This window comes from Camelus dromedarius, chromosome 5 (genome assembly GCF_036321535.1).
Source record: "Camelus dromedarius isolate mCamDro1 chromosome 5, mCamDro1.pat, whole genome shotgun sequence".
In the NCBI taxonomy this organism is placed as follows: Eukaryota; Metazoa; Chordata; class Mammalia; order Artiodactyla; family Camelidae; genus Camelus; species Camelus dromedarius.
The window spans coordinates 55,120,042-55,144,056 of record NC_087440.1 but is presented as its reverse complement, the minus strand read 5'-3'; the positions used below and the strand labels follow the sequence as shown (position 1 = coordinate 55,144,056).

Here is a 24,015-nt window from a genome sequence, read left to right as displayed (position 1 = left end):
GGGCACTGAGTTCTGGACAGGGGTGAGGAGGAACTGCCCAACAAAAAGCCAAGCACATCGTCCACACTGAAGCATCTACTCTTTAACAGCTGGGTAAAGACAGACCCATTTTCTTATGTGTTATTCTCTTTAAAATACACACCAAAAAAAAAATAAATAAAAATCAATAACCATTTTATTGCTAAGTTTCCTCTTCAACTCCAACTAACTCCTCAGTTTCTCTGACACTGATTTTCTAGCTCTCTTCTCTTCTTCCCCAGCTCTGAAACACTGCTGTGTTCCTCAGAGTTCTTCCTTTTTCTAGACCATTATTACTCTTGAGCGATATATCTAAGTGATCCATAGCTGGAACGACCACACACTGATGACTCTGCAGTGGTGTTGTAAAGGAAAAAAATGTCCCTGCCCTAACAGTAAACAAAGGACGTTGCAGCCACCAAGTCATCAGCCACTACCAGCGGTGAGCCGGAGGAACTCAGGACGGAGACAAGCAGGCTGCCCACTGCCAAGTCCTCAGCCTCTACAGCCACCCCTAGGGGTGCATTCAGAGGGGACTCAGGATGGGGAAGAACAAGATACTGGCCCTAGATAGCTAAGGTGCATATCAAAGGAACGATTTCAATGAGCCCAGACTTTTGCACCTTCCCATACATAGAAAACCGCTAAATTCCTTAACTTGAGATATCTGGTTTTCTTTAATTAACAGCAGTAATCTTTTGATGTTTCAACTACCTAGTCTTTGCTGCAAAGACTCCTATGTCCCAGCTTCTCCCCGACCTCTTCAGAACTGTCTCTTAGAGAGATCTGAGAGTCTACCTCCCTGGCTTGAAGTCCTCAGAAAATCCACCTGAATAAAACGTAACTCTCGACTTTTAGGTTGTGCACTTTTTTTCAGTTGACAGTGTGCTCTCTCAAACTTCACATCCTACAGCCTGCCTGACAGACACATCCACACATCCTATAGCCTAGATGTCAAAAAGGATCCCAGAAAACAACATGACTAGTTAATGACAGCATCAAGTACCTAGTCAATCAAGTCAGAAAGTCGAGTCACTTCGATGCCTCCTCCCTGACCCCCATCATCCAATCACCAAGTCACCAAAATGGCTGGCTTCCTCATCCTGTTCATCCCGAGCACAACCTCTCCAGTTTAAGCAGCCACATCTTATCTCTGCTACACTGTTGTTACCTACAGGAAAGCCTAACCTCTTTATCAATGAGAGGCGAGTTCATGGAGCCCACCTCAGCCAACCTATCAGCTTTACTCCTGCCATACTACCATAATTCATTTGGAAACTTGTTCACAACTAATACCACAGGACTAGGTAGATGAAGGCCAATCATATGACTTAAGATATAAATTATAAGGCAGTCAGAACCATAAAACTAACAAAATAGATTCACATTTCTTTCATACTGCCACCCATTTCTTCCTACCCATTTATTATGCGAACTTTACTAAACACTGGGCTGGATATTACCAGTGCAATTATGAATAAGACATAGTTGCTGCCCTTAAGTAGACAGAAAATTAAAGGATGTATAAGGATAGCTATAAGGATAGTACAGGTGCTGGGAGAGTCCATGAGGGGAGCAGGTGGGCGGGATGGGACAGGAAAGGAAGGCGTGTGTGAAGGGAGGAGAGGGGACCACCAGCACCAAGATTAATCTTGAGGGTATAGAAATAGGTCAGAAAAGCCCTGAAGGAAGATAAACAAAGACTTAAGAGGTTCAAAAGTATACGATTTAATCAAAGTCCCAGCTAAGGTGAACAGACAAGTAAACGGATTAGTAAGGAAGAATAGACAGGATTTTAGCTACTGATTTTTAAAGTTGAGGGAGAGTCGTCAAGAATGGGTCCTCATGGCTGCAGCAACATGAAGAAGTGGTACCTTTTAGTGAGATGGTGACAAAGGAAGCTAAGCAGATGTAGAGCAGAGGAAGAAGACGTAAGGTCAGTTTTAAGAAATGCTGCATGCAAGACAGAGATATCTAGTATGCAGACTGACACAAGGCTGGCCAAGAGAAATAAGAGGAAAGGAACAAGATAGCTGGGACAGAAATTCAATGAGAAAAAAGTTTTCTGGACTGAGATTACAGATGTCTTTTCCCAAATTTTTCACAATGAACATATATTGCATATATTACTATTATAATCAGGAAAACTTATATAAAAGTAAGGAGCAATCATTTTTATACCCTACAACAAGGTCCAGTTAGTGATGGAGACGCCTGGCGACTCTGCTGTGAGAACTGCAGTGTGTGAGTAGGGCAGAGCCAAAAATTCATGGTTTAGGAGTGAATGGAAGTTGAAAAAAGTGAACCTGAGCAAATGAAGTGTGGCTGTAAATGAGGAAGTCTGTACCTGTCTGTCATCTTAAATCCTCCCCAGGAATAAGGTGAGATACAACAGTGAATCAATTAAAATTTGAACAACTTTCCACCAGTAAAGGCCAAAATCTTGCTTGCAAATAATTCCAGTATTCTTTTTTTGACACTTAACTTCTGATTTTGGCTTAAAAAAGCTGGAAAAACTCTAAATATACTGTACAATCCCCAAGTGAAACCATGGAAGAGAATTTAACTTTGCTTAGGGGGAGAAAACAGGGCTTGGATAAATCCTTAAATCTAAAGAGTCATACTAACTTTAGTCTATGGAGGAGTGAACCTGTTCAATGAGGACTCAAATGGCAATAGGGGTTAGACTAGGGGAGAGGACGAGTCTTCTAGTGCTAATAGGCATGGTGCTAAAAAGGCAGCCCAACATCAAAGGCACATGCCTGTTTTCTAACTTGTCACTCTTCAACTATGGCCTGTCCTGTCCAAACAGGTTAGAAGATAAGGTTTGTCCTGTTTTTTTCTGCTGTATTAAAGGTACAGGAATGCTTTTCAAAGAGAAGTATTTTATTGCCAGAACAGGAGCTACTCTTTATTTACAAAAGGTCAGAGGAATAAAAATAGAAAAGTCCCTGATAGACTCTTCAGTTGATACCTCAGAGGGAGGAAAAAAGTATACAGCAAATAAAAATTCACTGTTTCTTTAAAAATGTAAAAGCTTCCGAAGCACATCTTATGACCGCCTTCTTCACTGGACCATTACAGAAATTTCAGCAAAGTACTGCACATAAATATAATGAAATACTTGTTTTTTGCAAGTGAGGTGACAGAGCTAAAATGACTTTTGAAGCCCCACAGGTAGACAGTGATAGAATTAAGAGCAGAATTAAATAAGCTCTCCTGGATCTATATTTTCCTTACTTCAAAAAAAGGGGAGGAAAGCATGTAAAAATTCTAGGTTCAATTATGACACAAATAAAATTAAATAATTCTGACAGCATCTATTCAAAGAGCTTTTATTTTTCAAATTGGGTCAGTTTTTCTTCAGTGCTACATAAAACTTCTACACAGAACTGTGGTGAATTAAAGCAGACATAACATACCATGTAAGAAGTCGCACTAATCTAAAAGTATGTAGAAACTGTTTCTATGGCTATTAAAGTAAGAGAAAAAAAAAAAAACACTAAGACCAGGAGGCTGTGAATATAGGCAGAGGCATAAGAAATGAATCTTATAAGCCTCTAAGCACTGACAGACTACATCCAACTCCAAAGTGCCTTAACAATAGAACAGAACAAACCAAGCCAGAAAAGATGGTATTTTTCAAACAGCTCCATAATATTGGGGACTAGCTTTTTTCTGGAGGGAGTTCACTCCTTTTTTAGAGGAATATCCAAAACCATTTCATGGGAACTTTGAACTTTGCCTCAGGAGGGTTGGACAGTTAGTGATGCACAATTTAATGGAAAAATCCTTTACTGTCCATTAACGGATACTGAATACAGAGAATAGCCTTTGGAAACACATATGCATGGTTTTCAAGAACTCACTGCTCACAGCTTTCATCAACCTTAGAATCCACAACAGTATTTAAATATTGGACATACCTGCTTTATAGTTATCTATAATACAGGTTTGTGACAGCTTGAGGGGACAACAAAGTACCTAAGACATCCTGAAAAGGAGTATTACAAGTCAGGAAGGGCAGCTGCTAGTTCGCTCTTCTACTAAGATCGCAACAGAAGCAACACCTCACACAATTTAACAGTACTGCAAAATGCTGCATTAGTGATATTATTCAAGTTTACATGGGACTCCTCCCCACTTTTCTTAGGGTAGGGAGGAAAGAACATTTGCTCAAACTGTTATAAATTATTAAATAACAGTTGGGAACATAGACAAATTGAAGTATTAGGTTTTGTTAAATTTTAAATAAAGTACACTGAGTGTTACCAAGAAAATTTTGCTTCCTCTATGTGTGTGTGTGTGTGTGTGTGTGTGTGTGTGTAAGATTTTCTGCTGGAAAAAAACAAATGCACAGTTGAACTTCCAAAGATTACTGCTAATCCCAAAGAAAAGACATCTCAAGTTAATGATTTCAGTGCTTTTCTGTGTATGGGAAGATGTAAGAATCTGTGTTCACTGACTATCCAGGGCCATGCATCCAAAGCACAGAATGCTTCCTGTTATTCTCTAACCTTAATTCCCCTCAGGGTGCACTGCAGTGGCTAGCGGCTTGATCTTGTAGAAGGGGAATGGCAGCAGCATTCTTAGTTTACACTTATTTTTCCTATTCTAGTATTTCTTACAGAAAACAAAGGAAAAGAAAATCTACTCTTTCAAAGACAACTGTTATTTCCTTGAGTTGATGCTTTTTTTTTTAAATTTTGAAACCATTCTTCCATATATGCTTTTATATAAATGGATATATATATATATATATTTAACATTTTTGCACATGCAGTACAGTACCTTCAAAGAACTAATCAGAGCTTTAACATATGCCCTATTCCACCAAAATGTAACTCAGACATTAAGATGTCATACCCTTTAGGGAATAAATGTTAAAGATTTTGAGGCCAGCCATCAACACAGTTCAAAAATCCACTAGGTGCCAGATAACATCTGATATGAAAAATAAGAGAACAGCTACTAATTCTAGGATGTAAACGCAACCCCACACCGTGCTGTCTGCCAATGTACTCACACCACCGGGTTGGGCCTCGATCTTAGCCAAGCACCTAACACAGCCCACTGGGCACAAGCTGGCCCATTCACACCATTAGAGACAACTAAATTTTAAAATGGCTTGTCCCTCAGGAAGGAAAAAAAAGGTAAAAAAGTAAAAATTCAAGGTAACAAATATTAAAGCACCAAACAAAATAATTTATTTGCATTATCAATGCAGACAAATGAGCTGGCAAGTTAAGATTTTTGTCAGCAATCCTGGGCAGGAGTGGAAGAGGTGGGAGATTACTTCAGAAATAGAACCACGGTGTTTATCAAAGAAATAAATCCTAAATTACAGTCTTGACTGTGCCCAGCTGCTTAGTAACTACTCTCCATTCTACTACATTCCTCTGGAATCTGTTGAACCAAGACTAAAGTAGCAGTCTGCACTCAGTGGTTAAGGTTCCCTTTGTTAAGAATTACCACTCGTAAAGAAATGAAGTTTATGTTCAACAGAAATCTGAAAAAGTTGTTGCTTTGGAGTTGTTTTTAGAGCTTAGCAAAGCCAGTCTAAATATTGAAGTTAAAAATGAGTATTTCCCAGGAGTAAATGTGAGAAATCTACACTACAGAAAACCAAACATTAGGCACTAAGGAGCTCAAACTGTCATGTAATTGGACAAAAATCACATACTGGGTTTTATTTACTTGTATAAGACTTCTCATATAAAACTAATCCTTGAGTACACAGTAGGTCTGTCTTCATCTTTAACTCTGTAGCCAATCCCACTCTGTAGAATGTAACTAAACCTGGAACTTCTAAAGCCAAATAGGAAGAAAGGTAATGGTTTACAACAAGGTATACAGAACAATTTCAGGGTAAACTCTGGGCATTGTTTTTATGCCTAGGGAAAGAAACCAGTGTAGAACTAGAGATAAAAGATACAAACAAGTGAAACTAGAACAATCTGTTCTCACTCTGGGATAATAATAGCTCTAACAGCTCTAAAATGTTTACTGTGTGCCAGGCATTGTTCTAAGCTCATAATCACCACCTAAAAAACATAAGAATTGTATACTCTTATTATCACCAATTGTTGATAAAGAAACAAAAGCAGAGGAAAGTTAAGGAACTTGCCAAGAACACACAACTAGAACATCAAGGAGCCTGAACATGCACACAGGCTCCAAAGGCTAGCTCCTACCTACCACATTGTGCGGTGAGGAAGGGAGCAGACGAGTACCACGTGGATGGCATGGGAACTTCTTAGCAAGCTTATTCTAAATGTCATGCATGAAGACTGACAAGTTTAACTGTGAAAGGAAGCAGAATTTGAGCTATGGGTTCAATTTTGGATATCTTGAGTTTGATACTTACCTTACTTAAAATTAATCTATTCATTTATAAAATATTTAACTTCTCTTGAAGTCAGGTGTTGTGCTAGACCATAGGGCTTCAGCCTAAACAAAACTGATGGAATTCCTGCCCTCATGGCAAATGTGAGGCACAAAAATTGATTCCTTGGCCTTTCATTCATTTCCAAATCTAAGTTTCCAATGTACTGAACAAGTTAGCAACAGAAGCAGGCATCATTAGAAATATTTAAATTTTATTTTTGGCAAAGAGATACTTCAAAAATTGAATATAAGTATAGCAGCCTGGAACAGAGGCTTAAGGAAAGATGACATTACTCGCGAATAAGGCTGGGCTGGAATGACTATACAGCACACACAGAATACACACAGATACTGTTCTGGTATTGATTTAAAATAGACTTATTTACAAAAATTAGTTCCATAAAATGAAAACTGCTAGAGAACAAAAGAGACTTATAAATATAACCACAGACAAATGGGAAACTGTGAAACAATAAAACAAATCAATAAAAAATAAGACCAATAATAGGAATTAATATGTTCTATCTAGATTTTGTAGGTTCTACCATCTCTTTCAGAAACTAGCTGATGTGAAGCTATATACGACACTTCAGTTCCCCAAAAAACCACTGAGGCAAAGAGAAATAGTGGCCTTGCTATACTTTATGCTGTCACTCACTAGGGCTACCATACGAAATACCACAGACTGGGCGGCTTAAACAACAGAACAGTTACTCCTCACAGTCCTGGAGGCGAGGAGTCCAAGATCATGGCTTGCAAATGGCCACTTTCTCCCTATGTCCTCACATGGATGTTTCACTGTGTACACATGCCCTTGGTGTCTCTTTTGTGTTCCAATTTCCTCGTCTTCTAAGGGCACCAGTTAGATTAGGGCCTCCCTATCTACCTCATTTTATCTTAAGTATCTCTTTAAAAGCCCCCTCTCCAAATTTTGTCACATTAAGAGGTACTGAGGGAGGTACTGGGGGGTGAGGCGAGGGTTAGATTTCAAAATATGAAGGTGGGAGAGGGGCACAATTCAGCCCATAACAACGGGGCTAATGTAAGAACTCACAGGTTAAAGTTCGATGTTTCAAGAAGACATAAAAGAAAAACAACAAGAAAAAAATGACAAGAATTTTCTAACTTTTTACAAATTATCTCTGGAGGGGGAAAGTGTTAGTATTCTTATTAATTAAAATCTCATTTATACAGAATACAGTGGTTATTAATCTTTTTGCAGTCTTAGTCCTTTGAAATTCTGATGAAAGCAAATTGGCCCCTCCTGAGTAAAGGGCACTTATCTACAGTTTGGCATTACTGCTTTGGAGATTTACAAACCACACATCCCTGAAGCTCCTCAGGGCCCACGGGACTATACTAAGCAGACACAATTTAGACTTTACCGCTCCTCATTCCAAATCAAGCCTAGGAATGATTTTTAGAAAATTTAAGTGCATAAGCTTATTAAAAGAAATAATAACTTACATAAGCAGGTAAGCCTTTAAAATAGCAATTAATAATACTATACAAGCAGGGAAGTATACACTAATTAGAAGCATATTTACCCCTAATAATTATTTCGAGTTGGGAAATAACCACCAGGAAGCACTCCAAGACAAATTTCCTAACTAGATGAACTGTGAGGATACGAAGTCTCTAAAGTAATCAGCTACCCAAATTGCATACTGCACATCTCAACACAAATCATGTACTACATTTCAATCATCGCAACAAAGTCAGAGAGAATATTCAAAATAAAATATACTTAAAGCCATTAAATGCCTTAAATAAAATGATTATTTCCTGACAGTTTTGATTCAAAATAAATAGAAAGAATGATAGAAATAGATATCACTATTTTCCAAATTTTACTGAATTAATGGATCTAAGTAAGCACTGATCATCAGTAGCTGCTAACATCACAAACTGAAACACAACTAGACGTTACATGCTCTTGATGGGGGAAAAAAACTTATAAAAAATTGATTCTAATCTGGTCAATGCTTTAGAGCCAGCTATCAACCTACATAAAATACAGGAGATTGAGAAATGTGCTAAAAATCTGAAGAATAATAAATATCAAAACCTAGATTGTGGGGAAACTGAAGAACAGAGTAAGTGATTTCTTCAAGCAAATTCCAAGATGGGATAAGGGGAGGGGGTAAAAGGGTGGAGAAAGGAGAGAGAGAGGGAGGGAGGGAGGGAGAGAGAGAGGTAAATTAAGATACTTAACAAACTAATCAATCTAATATGTAGATCTTGAGTCAGACATACCATAAAAATTAAAATATGTGTATGTATGTATGTATGTATGTATGTATGTATGTATGTATGTATGTATTTTTAAGTTGTCATCTCTTGGATATAGATCCTATAATACTTTTAGCTGATATGATAACAATGTCCAAGATTTCCTTCAAAACATTTTGGGGGAGACGTGGTTCCTAGAATATATCAAGCAAGACTGGCCACTGAGATGATAAACTTTTGAAGCTGGGAAATGGCAAAGTGGGGATTTATCATTTTATTACTTCTTCATTTTTCTACATAACTAAATTTTCCCATAATTACTGGTTTTTAAAAAGGAGAAATAAAAATTGGACGCATTTGGAAACAATGGATGAATGAACCCAGAAATGTTCATTATGCACACACAGTTGGAACTGCATACCATTTGGAGTGAGAAAACTGAGGAATTCACAGGTTCTCTGGGCAGGGCAGCTCTGCAGGGCTCATTTTAAGTCCCTCCCCACTAAGCCCCAGGCTGTCTGATGCATCACTCCTTCCTGGTTCAGTCAAGGGGCACCAACCAACGTTCTTGCCCTACTCCACACCCTCTACTGAAAACTGAACAGGAAATAAACCCAGAAAGCAACAAAAAAGATAAGAAAAGGGAGACAAACACACAATCAAATTAAAAAGATCTGGAAGACAATGGTAGTCAAGACCAATCAATCCATTTTTTTAATTAAACAGATCCGGCTTTCAATTTCTCATTCTGTAACCTAAATGAATGGCTTAATACCTGAGTTTGCCCTGTGTAAGGGCACTTAACTTTCACAACTTTAAAGATAAATAAAAATATTTAAATAAACACACAGGAAATTTTGCTATTTAAAGATACCTTCTTATAAATCCTTTTATAACAATAGTCACCCCCTCACACTCACCCACTGGGAAGGTGGAAATGACAGAATTAACATTAAAATATTAATATTATTAATAATAATGTAGCCATTGATATTCATTGAGCACTTAATCTGTACACTATTCTAAAGAGCTTGATTACATATGTATATGTATTATTTAATTTCACCTTTAGGACAACTCTATGAGATACACAGAATTATTCTTATTATTATTATTGTTGTTGTTGTTATTATTAATTCCCATTTCACAAATGTGAAGCTGAGCAATTAAAGTGTAATAAATACTACTAAGTGCTAGGTCATTTTTTGAAAATGCTTCATAGTATTTTAAATGAGGCCGTGTGTGGGTACACACACACACATTTACATAACAATTAACAGAAGAGTCAAATGATTTGTCCAGAATTCACTAAAGCAGCTGTACAGCAGTTTCTAATTACAAGCACAGTATATTTATTTTTTTAATACTTCCCACTTCCCCCCACCCTACCACCTATATTTTTTTAATGACATCTTTATTGAGTCATAACTCACATGCCATACAACTCACCCATTTAAAGAGCACAATTCAATGGCTTTTAGTACCTTCAGAGTTGTGCAACCATTACTACAATTTTAGAACACTTTTATAATCCCAGAAAGAAACCCTGTGCCCATTAGCAGTCACTCCTGATTTGTCCCCAACTTCTCTAGCCCTAGGCAACCACATATATACTTTCTGTCTCTTGGATGTGCCTATTCTGGATATAGTATATGAGAAGGAAGGGGAAAAGTAGCATATACATGCCTATCATTCAACCCTCAAATTCCAGTGGTTCTCCATTCTTTTAAAGGAAAAATAAAAGTCATGGACCAAAGTCACTTTAAGTTCATTTTAACAGAAATGTTTCTCTTTGCCCAGGAAATGGTCAAAGACCCAAAGACAACAGGACATACAAAGATCCAAGCTGAACAAAAAGCCAAAGGAAAGCATTACATACCATCAGCTCCTTAAGGGCAGACCCCTGTCTGATATTTTACAAATCCCCCATAGGATCAAGCAAGAATACTTTACACACCAGAGGAGCTCCATGAAAAGCAAATGCCAGGAACTATTCTACAACAGCATCCTAATCTCCCAATCTTCATCAATCTGGGTACCCTCTCAGTTGTCTAAAGTTGATAAAGGTTCTCAAAATCTTTTTTGGACCCTGGATCCTTTTCAGAATCTTAGAAAAGGTGTGAGTTCTCTGCCCCAGAAAAAAACCAGGTTACATACATAAACAACTTGGCACAGAATTTTGGGGAAATCTCAGGGCATCTGATTAATAGCTCTTGCTTTAGTACCTTCTACTTTGCCCTTTACATCACAGTGGCCATTTGACTTTTCTTCCCTACCTATCAATATCTTTATTACTCTTTACCCACAGGAGCTACTAAAACCAATCCCTCAACTGGTCCCCTCCCTGCCCAAGTCTCATCTACAGCCCCATCCCCACTCATCAATGGTACTATAAGCCTAGTTTGAGTGCCTCCCTTGGGATACTTACCATGGTCTATCTTGTCTTCATCTCCCTACTGTAAGCTCCTGAAAGGTATGAGTAATCTTACTCCTTTCTGTATCTCTCATAGAGCATGCAGCAAAGTGCCTAGCCCATGGCAAACGTTCATTAAGCATGAATCAATGTCAAACCTAAGGACTTAAAAGAAACCAATCAGCAAGAATCTCTTAAATAACACTAGTGTCTGGCTAACAATGCTTAAGCAGCCCAGGAAGTTGATGCAATTAAGCAACTCCACCCATCATTTCCTGATCTAGCACCCTGCTCTCTCAGAGATGAGGTGCATGAGGTGGAGACACAGAGGATCCCCAGGCCATAGTAACTTTTAATCTTGGTTACTTTTCTCTAAAGCAAAAAGTAGTTAAGCTTGAGCAGCAGCTTTTCCCCCACACTAAGTAACTCTAGTTACCTAAAACATTCCTGTGCAGTATCAGATTTTAAAGAAAATCCTACTCACTAGCCATGCACAAACACACACTTCCACAATAAAGCTATTTAACTTAATAATAACACTTTAGCTAAAAGAAAACAACTTTTATGTTACTAGTAATCTCCAGGACAGAATAATCTAGACATGCAGGTATTCAGGTATTCAGTTAGGCAACCTCGCTCTCATTTTCAAGCCCCAAACCACATCCTTTAAATACTAAAATACACAGACACTAAGTCCCAACAAGAAACACTATAAAGTCTCCCCATGATTCTTTACCATATTAAACTTAGCTGTCTAGGGTCATGTTTACACATTTTTAAAAAGCCAAACCAACATCAGCACTAACAAAATTTCTGATAAAGACTCCTACACACCCAAACTAGAAAGGAAGAGGATACCCAGAAATTTTGTAAAACTTCATCTTTAAGGGATATAAAAACAAACTATTGTCCTATTATCATGCTTTGATTATTTCTGTATAAGTTATTTACATGTATAGGCTTTATTAATTACTTCAATAGAAAACCCTAACTTCCCTGGTTCTAAATTAATTCTGAATACGCATAGTTCACACCCAGAACCCAGTACTTCAATTAACAAACCAAACCACAAAGGAAAAACTGATACCCAAGATCAGATTTCAGGGCTGGGTTAATAGATGCCGAACTATACATACCAAACAGCAAAGCCAAACATGGTGGGAGTTAGAAATGACGCAAAACTCCCTCATCCAAAATTTCTAGTAATAAGCCTATGCCTCTCTGTCCTACTGCCCAATCTTATAGAAAAAGACTATCAGTACAAATAAGTAATAGTAACATAATTCATAAACTGCTGGGTCCAACTCCTCCTTTCCATCCTCAAAGAAGGATCGCACTTCCTAGGCAAAGTAGCCCTGGAGCTAACAAACCATAGCCCACTGGAAAAAGAAAACATCTTCCCTAAACTAAGGGTACCTGAGCTGTAAGGAATGTTCTGTATCTACAAAGCACTTTCACAACATCTCACTGGCCCCCTTTCTGTTCCTCAGCTCATTTGCATCTTGGGGCCTTTGAACCAGCTGCTTCTTCTTTCTTCTCAATCTCTGCATACATATCCCCTTGTGGTCCTCAAGCCACCACAAACTTAATATTCCTCAACAGTTTTGTAGCCTACAGTATGCAACCACTGTGCCAAGAAGGAGATAAAAGCTCAGATACTGAAACTTGCTCAAGACCACAGTAGTGTTGCAGACATTACTTCAGAGGTCAACATTTTCTGATACACTAAAAATGTAAATGTAAATGTAAAATTTAAACCACATTTTAAGTTATAAAATATTTAAATAGGTAAAGAGGTACACCAAGTTCTCCTTATGAAAACATTCTGTGATATGTCTTAACTTCAGGAACTGACACTCAGTCCCGTTTTATATTAAACATTTCCCTTCCAGCTTTAGACAGCAAAGTAAAAGACAACCCAACAAAGACCTTTGAATCCAAAAAAATCTTCTACAGTGATTAGCAAAGAACTAAAAATTACCGAGAGGCAAACCAGAAGCTAACCTGGATTAGCTGGGATCTTCTGGAGAGGTACAGAGCTAGACCTAAGTTCACACATAAATAGACCCTTTAAATCAATCCATTCAGTCTTGCACATAACAGCACCCTCAAGGAGAGTAACATTCACTATAGTTCTTATTTCTACTGTGAGTGGAATCTATAGGTCAAAAAAATATTAAACACCAAAGGGTAACCACATAGGATATTCTCCAGGCCCTGAATTCACTTGGAAACTAATGGCTTAATACCTACAGATATGCTCCAATGTGCTTGAAACCCAAACTTAATTTGGGCAAAATGAAAGCCAATGTGTGAACAAAGGTTTCAGCACCAGTTCAAATGGAGAAAAAGTAGAGAGCGTGAGTTATCACAGCATCTTTAAAACATGACAAACACAAAATAGTCTGCAGACTGCATGCCAGCACAGTTTATATTGCATGCATCAATTTAGTTTTTCAAACTTTATTCAAACATCAAAATCATTGAAGTACTGTTCATATTACGTATTTATTTTCTCTTTATAGTTGCATAAGATCTAAAAGCGTACAAGATTTACTGGTTTTGTTCATATGTATTTAACTACATTATAATGTAATGTAAAAAAAAATTTAAGTCTATTCATATTGAAGGGCCTCAATAAATTTCTTCCTTTGGATAGGATTCATAATGTTCCTCAAATTTACAAAATACTGCTCCAAGACTAGAAGTTACTCAGTGAAAGAGAGGATGAGACACAAGAAAAACTATTAAGATATTATAATGTAAGTGTATATCACTTGTATTAGAGATTTGATTAAAACTACCAAAAAAGGCAGGCCCACCCTCATGCAGATCTGCAACACTAGTGCTGCACTCAAGCTGCGACTGTCTTGTGGGGCCTAAAGAGATTGGACCCCTTAACTGGGAATTTTCACCCATCCTAAACCTTGCTCAAGTTTCTTCCATTTTACATCACAGGTTTAAAACAATTTCTAGTCTCTAATTTGAACATTCAAGCAATCATTTTTCTTTCTATTCAAATCTCATAGTTTGGGAACTAAGTTACTGAACAGATCTTTCATTAACTCACTATTACTGAGCATCTACAATATACCAGGAACTCTCCCAGGGATTGGGGATACAGCAGCAAGCAAATGCAAAAATCCTCATTCTCATTAAACCTATGTTCTAGTTGGGAGACAGACTAATAAAGCAGATGGTACATCAGAGGTATCTATGGAAGGAAAAGGAAGCAAGGAGTGTATGTGTCATATACACAAAGGATATATTTAGGCATAAGATTTCAGAAAGTTATATTACAGTCACTGTATCATGAAGCAACAAATTTAATAAATAAAAGCCCATTAGAAAGAATATGAGTGCCCACTTACATAACAAATCCAGAAATGAGATGAGAACATCAGAACAACACACGGAAACAAAACGGCACAAACAGATCTTTTTGGAAATGAATCTGATCCTGGGGTGCGTTCAAACCATTACTTAAATACTCCAGATCTGAAACTAACTTTAGAAGAATATTTATGGACACACACACACAACTTAAAAGAGAGGCTGAGATAATACAAGAAAAGGTAGAATATTCTGTAGGTCACTCACTGTTAGTATAAGCAAATAATATTTCCTAAGTTTTCAATATTAAAACTAATTTGGATGGAAGGAAGAAAGTGACATCATGGCTATCTGATGCCACTCAGCTCTAAACTTCTTACATTATTACAGAAAACACAAATCAAAACTACAGATAAGTGTATTTCACACGCTTTTATATGGGAAGATGGGGAAGGTGAGGGAGGATCATAAGTAGTTAAAGAAACAAAAGACAGGCAAATCAAACAGGAAAAAATGATCTTTAAACTTAACATGAAAACAAAGCCATAAGGTAAAGAAAAACAGCACTGAAATTAACATTTTTCCTAGCATGGAACTAGGAATAGAAGAAATGAGAAGGCTCAAGAGGCTAAGAGAAAATCTCCTTAAAAATTTGAATACTACTCAGCTATGAAAAATAATAAAATAATGTCATTTGCAGCAACATGGATGGACCTGGAGAATGTCATTCTAAGTGAAGTAAGCCAGAAAGAGAAAGAAAAATACCATATTATATCATTTATATGTGGACTCAAAAAAAAAAATGAACTTATATACAAAACAGAAATAGACTCACAGACACAGAAAATAAACCTATGGTTACCGGGGAGGGGAAGCAGATGGGAAGAAATAGATTGGGAGTTCAAGATTTGGAGATACTAATATATATATAAAATAGATAAACAATAAGTTTATACTGTATAGTACAGGGAACTATATTCAGTATCTTGTAGTAACTTATGGTGAAAAAGAATATGAAAAGGAATATATGTATGTTCATATATGACTGAAGCATTATGCTATATACCAGAAATTGACACAACATTGTACACTGACTATACTTCAATTAAAAAAAAATATATATACATACACATTAAAAAACAGGCATATTTTATCAGGCATATTTTATTTTTGGTCTTAAAAAAGGACTTTAATACCAAAATGCCTCTTTAAGAAAAGTTATACAGGTATTTTAATTTTATCCTGCAATCACATTTCTAACCACATCCCACAAATCCCAGAAACAAAGAAAATTCAGTGACTCTTCGAAACAATACTCAATACAAAATTAGAAATAGAATGATTCAGAAGTATCAAGACACATAAAACTTGGTTAAACATCATGGAATCCTTTTATTTCATACTCAAAAAACATGTGATATTTATTTGGTTTCCTGAATAGGACACCTCCTTCCTGTTAGAATTATAAACCCTGAGTATCATAAAGGAATCACGCACGAGATGACCACCTAGTCATGACTTCACATACTGATGCAGGACCAGAAATCCACTTTTATCATTGCATTCTGAGTTGACAAGGGTTCCAAGGCTAGTTCATATACTATAAATTTGTGTCATTTCTTAAGTCATAATGGGGATCAAAATTCCAACTTCAGAAACTGGAATACCTGAGTCCTCCACTCACACTGTCCCCTCTTCGTGATACCAAAAGTATTAAACCAGAAGGTTTGGGTTACACATGAAAAAAAGCAAAGAAAAGAAAAATCGAAGGTAGAATTCAACCAAGTTATAGTCAGTTTTTGACCCAACAACTTTCTTCACTGATATAATTAAATGAATTTTAACTTCCCAGGTGTTCATACTCTTCTGAGTTTCAACTAATTCCATTGACTGTTCTAAATCTATCTAACTGCTCATTTACTAGATTATATTCCTTCTAAAGATGTCTGAGTGCATCCAAAACTACCCAACTCTCCCTAATTTTCTGAGTCATCTTATCTCAGAATTGAATAGTATATTAGTCTTTGTATTTTTTTTTTATTTGGGAGGGGGGTGGTAATTAGGTTTATTAATTTATTTAATGGAGGTACTGGGGATTGAACCCAGCACCTCATGCATGCTAGGCATGCACCCTTCCACCCAGCTATACCCTCCCCATCGAGTATACTCACTTTAAAGAGCCTACTTCACCATTCTTTCTTGCAACAAATGTTATTTCATGAAATTAATTTTAAACATTTTTAAGGTTTTTTTAAAGAATGGGATAATATATTACAGAAAGAATTCAAAGTATGCAAGAATCTTAGAAATAAACTGCTTTTTAAAGACATTCTGCACAAATTTTCCTCAGCCCTTTCCTGGCCCTCCAAGTAGTGGTTCTCTATCTTTCAGGGCAGATTCTCAACCACACCCTCCAGAAACTTCTAACTTAGCACAGTCAGTTCTGCTATGTGGGGCTGACTGATGAAACACCAAGTGCACATACAAAACTGCACACAACTGATCCCAGCAGTACAGGACACACAGGTACACATCTCAACTTAAAAACTTTTTTAAAACGCATGTCAAACACATGCACCGTCTGTACTGTTTTCCTAGAAATCTGAAAATATCCTGTAGCAACCCAGGTTTGCTGTGATGCCTCAGGAATCCTCAGTTTGGGAACTGGTACCCTAAGTGCCTCACCCCCACTCTAATGGTTCTAAATACAACCTACATGTCGTGCAAAGTGGCCAGCCAAAACCTCTCTCCAGGACTCCAGATCCGTAAGCTGACTATTCAAAATCTCCACTTGGATATGTAACAAGCATCTCAAACTCAACATATCCAAAATAAAATCCTGATTCCCTGTGCACAATCCACTGTAACTGGGCCGGACCCCATGGAGCCTTCCAAGGGCAGACCCCTCCCCCATATCCTCTTTTGGCTCCTCTCTGAAATATCCATATAATAATATTTGGTGCGTATTCCTGAGTTGTTTTACAGTTTTACCTACTGGAGCCTAAGGACTGATCATGTTAACCCCTGTGGTACCACCCTGTTACCTAAGCATCAACCAATCAGAGCATTGTGCACCAGCTGATCATTCAGCCTGCAACTCCCATTCCTCATCACCTGGCCTTTAAAAATGCTTTGCTGAAACCCTTTGAGGAGGTCGGGATTTTAGAGCACGAACCACCCCTTCTCCTTGTATTGGCACCTTCACTTATAATAAAGGCTACACTTTCCTTCACCAAAACCTGATGTCAGTAGATTGGTTTTACTGCACACAGACAAGCAGACCCAAGTTTAGTTCAGTAACGTCCCCTCTACCCTCCCAAAATCGTCCCCATTTTAGTAAAGAGCAATCCTGTTTTTATAACTGCTAAAAGCCAAAAACCTGAGTCATCCTTGACCCCCTTTTCCCTCTTACAACCATATCAGCAAATCTCATTGCCACTACCATCAAAATATAATCAAAATCCAACTACCATTCACCACCTCCAGTGCTACTACCCTGTGTTCTAAGCCACCAGTGTTTCTTGCCTGCGTTAGTCTCCCTGTGGTCTCTTCCATTTCTACTCTTGCTCCCCATACTCTCAAACTCAGCAGCCAGAGTGATCTTATAAGGAAAAGGGACATTTGACCATATCGTTTTCTATGCCATACCCATCAATGGTTTCACGTAAGATGCCCCCCACTATTTCTCCTTTCCTACTTGTCTGTCTCCCATTTGCTTATTCTGCTCCAACGAGACTGGCCTTCTTGCTCTTCACCAAAAATGTAAAGCACATTCTCACCTCAGAGCATTTAGACTTGTGCTGTTGTTCCCTCTGCTTCTTCCCCCAGATATTTATCTGTGTCATTCTGACTTCTTCCATGTCTCTGCTCTCCTTGACCACCCACATAAAGGAGTACTACTCCCTGCATTCCCTATTCCCTTTATTCCTTCTCTGTATTATTTGCAGCACTTCCTCTTTCCCTCGTGACATGTGTCCATGTTGATGCATCTTCCTCTGTCTGCCTGAACAGCTCTAGGAGAAGATGTAGTTTTGTTCACTGCTGTATCTACCAAGCCCCAAACAGTATGTTACAGACACCCAATACTGTTGAATAAAAATTATACCAATTGATTTAGGAGGTCTTTGATATTTTAATTAATATCAGAATACACATAGAGCTTGTATCATTGGGAGTTTTTCTATCCTGCATCTCAAACTCTCCTGTTTTTCTGATAATAATTAAATTTATGGGGTTTTTAGTCATCAATATCCATACAGAAAATTATTTGGCTATTCCAACATGAATTATACTTTGATTTTCCTAAACTCTTTAATTCTATTCACAAACTCAATGATTAGAAAAAAATCAGGGTAGATGTTTCAGGTGGCAAATCTCAAATCATGATCTATTTTTTTTTCTCCCCACAGACCCTCTCCCCAAATTTTAGTTTTAAACACAACTGTCAAGGAAAATCTCTAAGATTTAGGCCCCAAACAATGTTGTCCCTTAGCAAGAACCAAGACAAGACACTCCAAAATAAATCTAACTGCAACATATTTAAACAAAGATGTACCTATGGCCTTCACCTAACACAATTTGGCCCAAATCTAAAAATCACTTTTCTTACCTTTGCCTCATTTGATTCTCTGGTCCCCCAGACCTTCTCTACAAAAGTTATCTTCAATGTGGACTGGTCATGAGGTGGTCATGTTAATGAGCCTTAACAGGAAGCTACTTGATTATCCTCAGGCAGAAAGTAAGCCCGTCTGGACCACAACTCAGGGGATTTTACTTCCTCTACAAACTATCTCAGTTGTATTTTGCATACGCTGAGAATGTTTAGACACACATTTAGTTGGCCTGCTGTCTAATCTACAAAAAGATATTTGGATTGTCTTAAGTCCTTCTGAAAAGTAATGGACCAGCCTCCTGTCCCATCTTCAAGAATGAGTTGGCTCCTTGTTACTATGGTGATGAGGGCCTAGGAACAGAGATAATTTGCGCACTTCACTGAAAATTCAAAGCATTCAGTAGCTTTGTTTTTTATCAGGAATGACAAAGGAGGAGCTGCAGAACCAATTATGGAGTATATTTATAAACATGTAAAGCAGTGTGTTTCTTAACCCTGAATAACAAGATTTTAAATTGTTCAGTTTTCAAGAAAAATGAACGGAATAAGAGGACTGAAGAAAATAAACATGTTGAACAATATTCTAACATGTACAGCTCTACACCATCACTGAACTCGGCACTACAGATTTTCCAGAACAGAAGTTCTCAGATTGGTTGGCAGACTGGTCTGGATGGGAAGAAAAACCCATTGAGGTAACCTGGGATCAACCAAGGCAAACAGTAGTGCAAGCCCAGTGCTCCTGAAACACCCACAGTGTAAAAGAGGGATGCCGTATGATAAATTCTTGAAAAGAAATAATATTCAGCACCTATTCTTGATTTTTTAAAGTTCTTAGCAAACTAGGTATAGAGTAAGATTTTGCCTTAATAAAAGAAATCTACCAGAAATTTACTGAAAATAGCACACACAATAGCAAACTATTGAAAACATTCCCATCCTAGAACCAAGAATAAAACAAAGATGCCAGCTGTCATGTTATTAAAAAAAATTAAAATATTTAGGGAAGAGACAAAATATCTGTCATTATTTGCAAACTACATGTTATGGGGCTTTCAAGTTAAATAATCAAATTAAAAATTACTTGGTTTAATAGTACAGAAACTTACCAGATAAAAGATCAAAATTAAAACAAAAAACATTTTAAACAGAATTACAACATGATCCAGCAATTCTACTCTTCAGTATATACCTAAAAGAACTAAAAATAGGTAAACAAATACTTGTACACTAGTTTATGGCTCTACTATTAAAAACAGCCAACCCAGATTTCCATCACTAGATAAATGGATAAATAAATTGGGGTCTATATATAAAATGTATCATTAATTAGCTATAAAAAGAAATGAAGTACTGATACATATACTACAACATGGATGAATCCTGAAAACATTATGCTAAGAATCCAAATACAAAGGTCACATATTATATGATTTCACTGTAGAAAATGTTCAGAATATGCAAATCTATAGAGACAAAGTATTAGTGGTTGCCTAGGGCTGGTTGGGAGTGGGGAGGGATGGAGGGGAGAGAGAGCAGAGATGGGAAATGACTGCTAATGGGTATAGAGTTTCTTTTGGGGGTGATGAAAATGTCCTAGAAATAGACGTGATGGCTGCACAACTTTGTGACTATACTAAACAGCAGAACTGTATACTTAAAAAAGGTGAATCTTATGGTATGTGATTCATAACTAAATTTTAAAAGTAAATGGAAGAAAACTGTCAGTAAGATTTGAGTTGGGAAAAACATTAAAACTCCAAAACATATGTTAAAATTACAGTGACCATAACAGTATGGCAGTAGAGCAGAAAACAGGTAAGTAATTCAAGAAAATAGCATCCTAAATGATTAAAGATGCATAGTAAGTGGGGAGAATAAGATATTTGAATAAATTGAGAAAATTGGATATCTGAGTGAAAAGGTAGATACCTACTACACCATCAAAACTTAAAAGTGCCAGATTGAGTAAAATGTAAAATTGAATAATGTTAATCATGAGAAAATGATTTTAAAATCTTTCTTGTAAGTAACTTTTTCCTAAGCAAAAGACAAAAAATATTGACATATCTGACTAAATATAAATTTTAAACATCTGTTTAGGGAAAAGACACCATAAAGCTAAAAAACAAACAAAAGACTGGAAGAATAATATTTGTGATAATACACAAAAGATTAATTTCCATGACATGAAACAGTTCTCCCCAGCCAGTAGGGAAGGTGGAGTGTCAAAATTTCAGCATAATACTATTGGTGTAAAACAAACAAAATTGAGGAGACTATGTATAGTTTGCAGATACATAGAAAAATATAAAATGCTCAGCAAATTGGATATTTGAGGAGGTGAGTTAGGGACATATCTTTTTTTGCATCTACTTTCAATGTTGTTTGAATTTCTGACCATAATATGTTAATTTTATAATATCAAAAACAATTTTAGAAGGAAAAAAGTCTGAGAAGCAAACTTTAAGTAGCTGAGGGCCACTGAAGTATTTTTAAAAGGGAACTAGCATGGTTGGATTAGTATTTTTGACAGATCCCTGAAGCAGCTTCACAAAAAATGGATATGAGAGGCACCAGTTTGGAAACAGGTATTGATTTATTTCTTTATTCAACAAATGCTTAACACCTGCTGGGGCTTGGCACTGAGCTAAGCATAGGGACCAGTTAGAAATGTTGCAAGTTGTCTCAGCAAAAAGTCATGTACACTAGGTATATACCCAAAGGTCATGTATACAAGGTGTATAATACTGTGGGCACTGGTGCAAGGGGCTTCAGGGAAGGGAAGACAATTTTTTTTGTTTTTTAAGTGAGGGAATGTGAGGATATAGATAAAGCCCTTGTCACTTTTAAGTCATCTGTGGATAATATCCTTCTGATACTCTTTATATTACAAGAGGACCAGATATTACTGATAAGCATAACCCATTTTTGACAACTCACTTGAAAGAAAAAGCACAAAGCCTGTATCAGCCTTGTTCTTACAAGTAATTGTCCTATTTTAAGATTCTCTGACTTTGGAAAGTCCGGGTCCCAAAAATCTTTGAAGGAATTTCAAAGCCATCAAGGTCATTTTCTCTGTGTCCGTTTTTGTTTTTTTTTTTTCATCCCTTGGTTTTGTCAAAAGATGACTATGAAGAGGACACAATATTAACAGTTAACCTCAAGGAACAATATTTTAGTGAATCATATTAGAGATATTTTTAATTGTGATTTAATATGCACTGGTTTCTTTTTACACTTGACATGTTCCCATTTTATCACAGCCATCTGCTCTTTCAACAGCAAGCCAGTTTTAACAAAAGTTAAAGACCACGACTGCACATAATTTTTAATTTTTAAACTTTCTCACCTTAAAATCCACTTTTTAAAAAAGTATCCACTAAGTAAAGGGAGGTAGGGGAAAAAAAATCTGCTGATAACTTTGGCAAACAACTGACCCTGCCATCTAGCTTAGGGCATTTTAAAAATGTGAAGGGTGTGGCAGTAGCTCCTGGATATACCACTACCTTAGGGCTAACTGCTTTATCATCTAGGACTGAGGAAAGGAGCTCCTCTGAGGTTTGCTGGTCAAGCAGGCAATCACTATCACCTTGACAAAGTCAACTGCTTGAATGAGCTTTACTTAAACTTGCCATGACACCACCATAATTCTCCCCAAACCATTTTAGAATTTCTATTTCAAATGCATGCTGTGGGCAATGCCAAGGAAAATGAAGGTCAGTTTCTAAGAAAGAGCTTACGGCAAGCATGACAGTCACAGGACCTACATACCCTCAGACAGTCCCAACTTCATAGTATTTTATTGTTTTCATGTAAGGTGATTTGTTAAATGTGTTATTCAAGATGATTTAATAGTCATACTCATGAAAGATTTTTCAACACAAATAAATGTCAAAACCCAGAAAAAAATCTTTTCAGATTCTGTAGAATTTTGGTCCTGAGCGTTTAATCTTAGGAAAAAGCTTCGGCTAATCCGCTCTAGCAATCCTGAGAAAGAGAAGCATTTCTTCCCAGACAGGAGATCACCAGAAATTACAAAAGATTTTAAAAAACAAAAACAACCAAATGACCAAAAGACAAACAAACAAAAATTTTAAAACTGCCATTAGCACATACAAAGAGTCTGACCTGGATCTCATAAACAGATGGGAAAAAAACCCTCCAGTTAAAACACAAAAGATGGTGAGGGCAGTAGAAAAGACTTAAGACTGAGAAATGGGGCAATAAGCAGCAATTGCCAAAAGACCTTTTAGTAGAAAAATTTAATTTAGCAATTGGATACTGCTATACACTTTAGAAATTATTAACATCTTCAGTTTTGAACAAGAAGGCTCACCTGGACATCTAATTTCACATGCACAGTGTCAAATATTTATTCCTTTCACAGCCTATCAGATATTTATTCCTTTTAGCCACAACTGTCACTGTCTTAAGCCACAAAAATCTTTTTTTCAAATATATGTAAATATATACATTCTTCAATAGAGGAATCTAGGAAAAGTGCCTGAGAGGCCCACATTCCCCTTCTCAGAGATTACAGGCAATTTCTTCCACCTCAGCTGCTACAATGGTATCCTAATATACCTTTCTACTCTGGCCTTATCTAAAAGGAACCATCAATGAATAGACCAAGGAGAATTTAGTGAACTATGAGGTGGTCTGGTAGGAGAGACTAATCAACCCAAACACATCAAATCTAACAGGGGGAGGAGGACACTGAATTTGAATACTCTTTGGTGAAGTGTGAAGACAAAGTCACAAGATTCACTAGACGATGGAGTAATAAACGCCTGCTGCAGAGTGGATGAGCTGACCAGGTCTTCAGATCTCGCCACTGACAGGCAACTGGAATTGCTACAGAATCTAAGAAAATTAGGTTCAATCGTTCCAATTCTCTGCAAGACCAAACTATGTAACCTGATATTGTTCTGTTTTATGTGTTTATGTCCCCACACATCCAACAGAAAAACTAACAATGGATCACCTGGTTCAACACCTACTTATAGATGGCTACTTC

General features: G+C 37.1%; 1 protein-coding gene across 4 annotated transcripts in view; it reads right to left on the bottom strand.

Moving 5' to 3' along the window:
- The window catches only part of FBXO34 (F-box protein 34), a 67,914-nt gene that overhangs the window by 5,820 nt on the left and 38,079 nt on the right, over positions 1-24,015 (bottom strand). The window contains exon 1 of one of the 4 annotated variants that reach the window (XM_010982955.3): positions 11,066-11,221. The exons of the other annotated variants lie outside the window; for them this stretch is intronic. The gene's annotated coding sequence lies outside the window, so the exon portion shown is untranslated. Of the gene's footprint in view, positions 1-11,065; positions 11,222-24,015 lie in introns of those variants that run through there. 4 annotated transcript variants of the gene reach the window in all.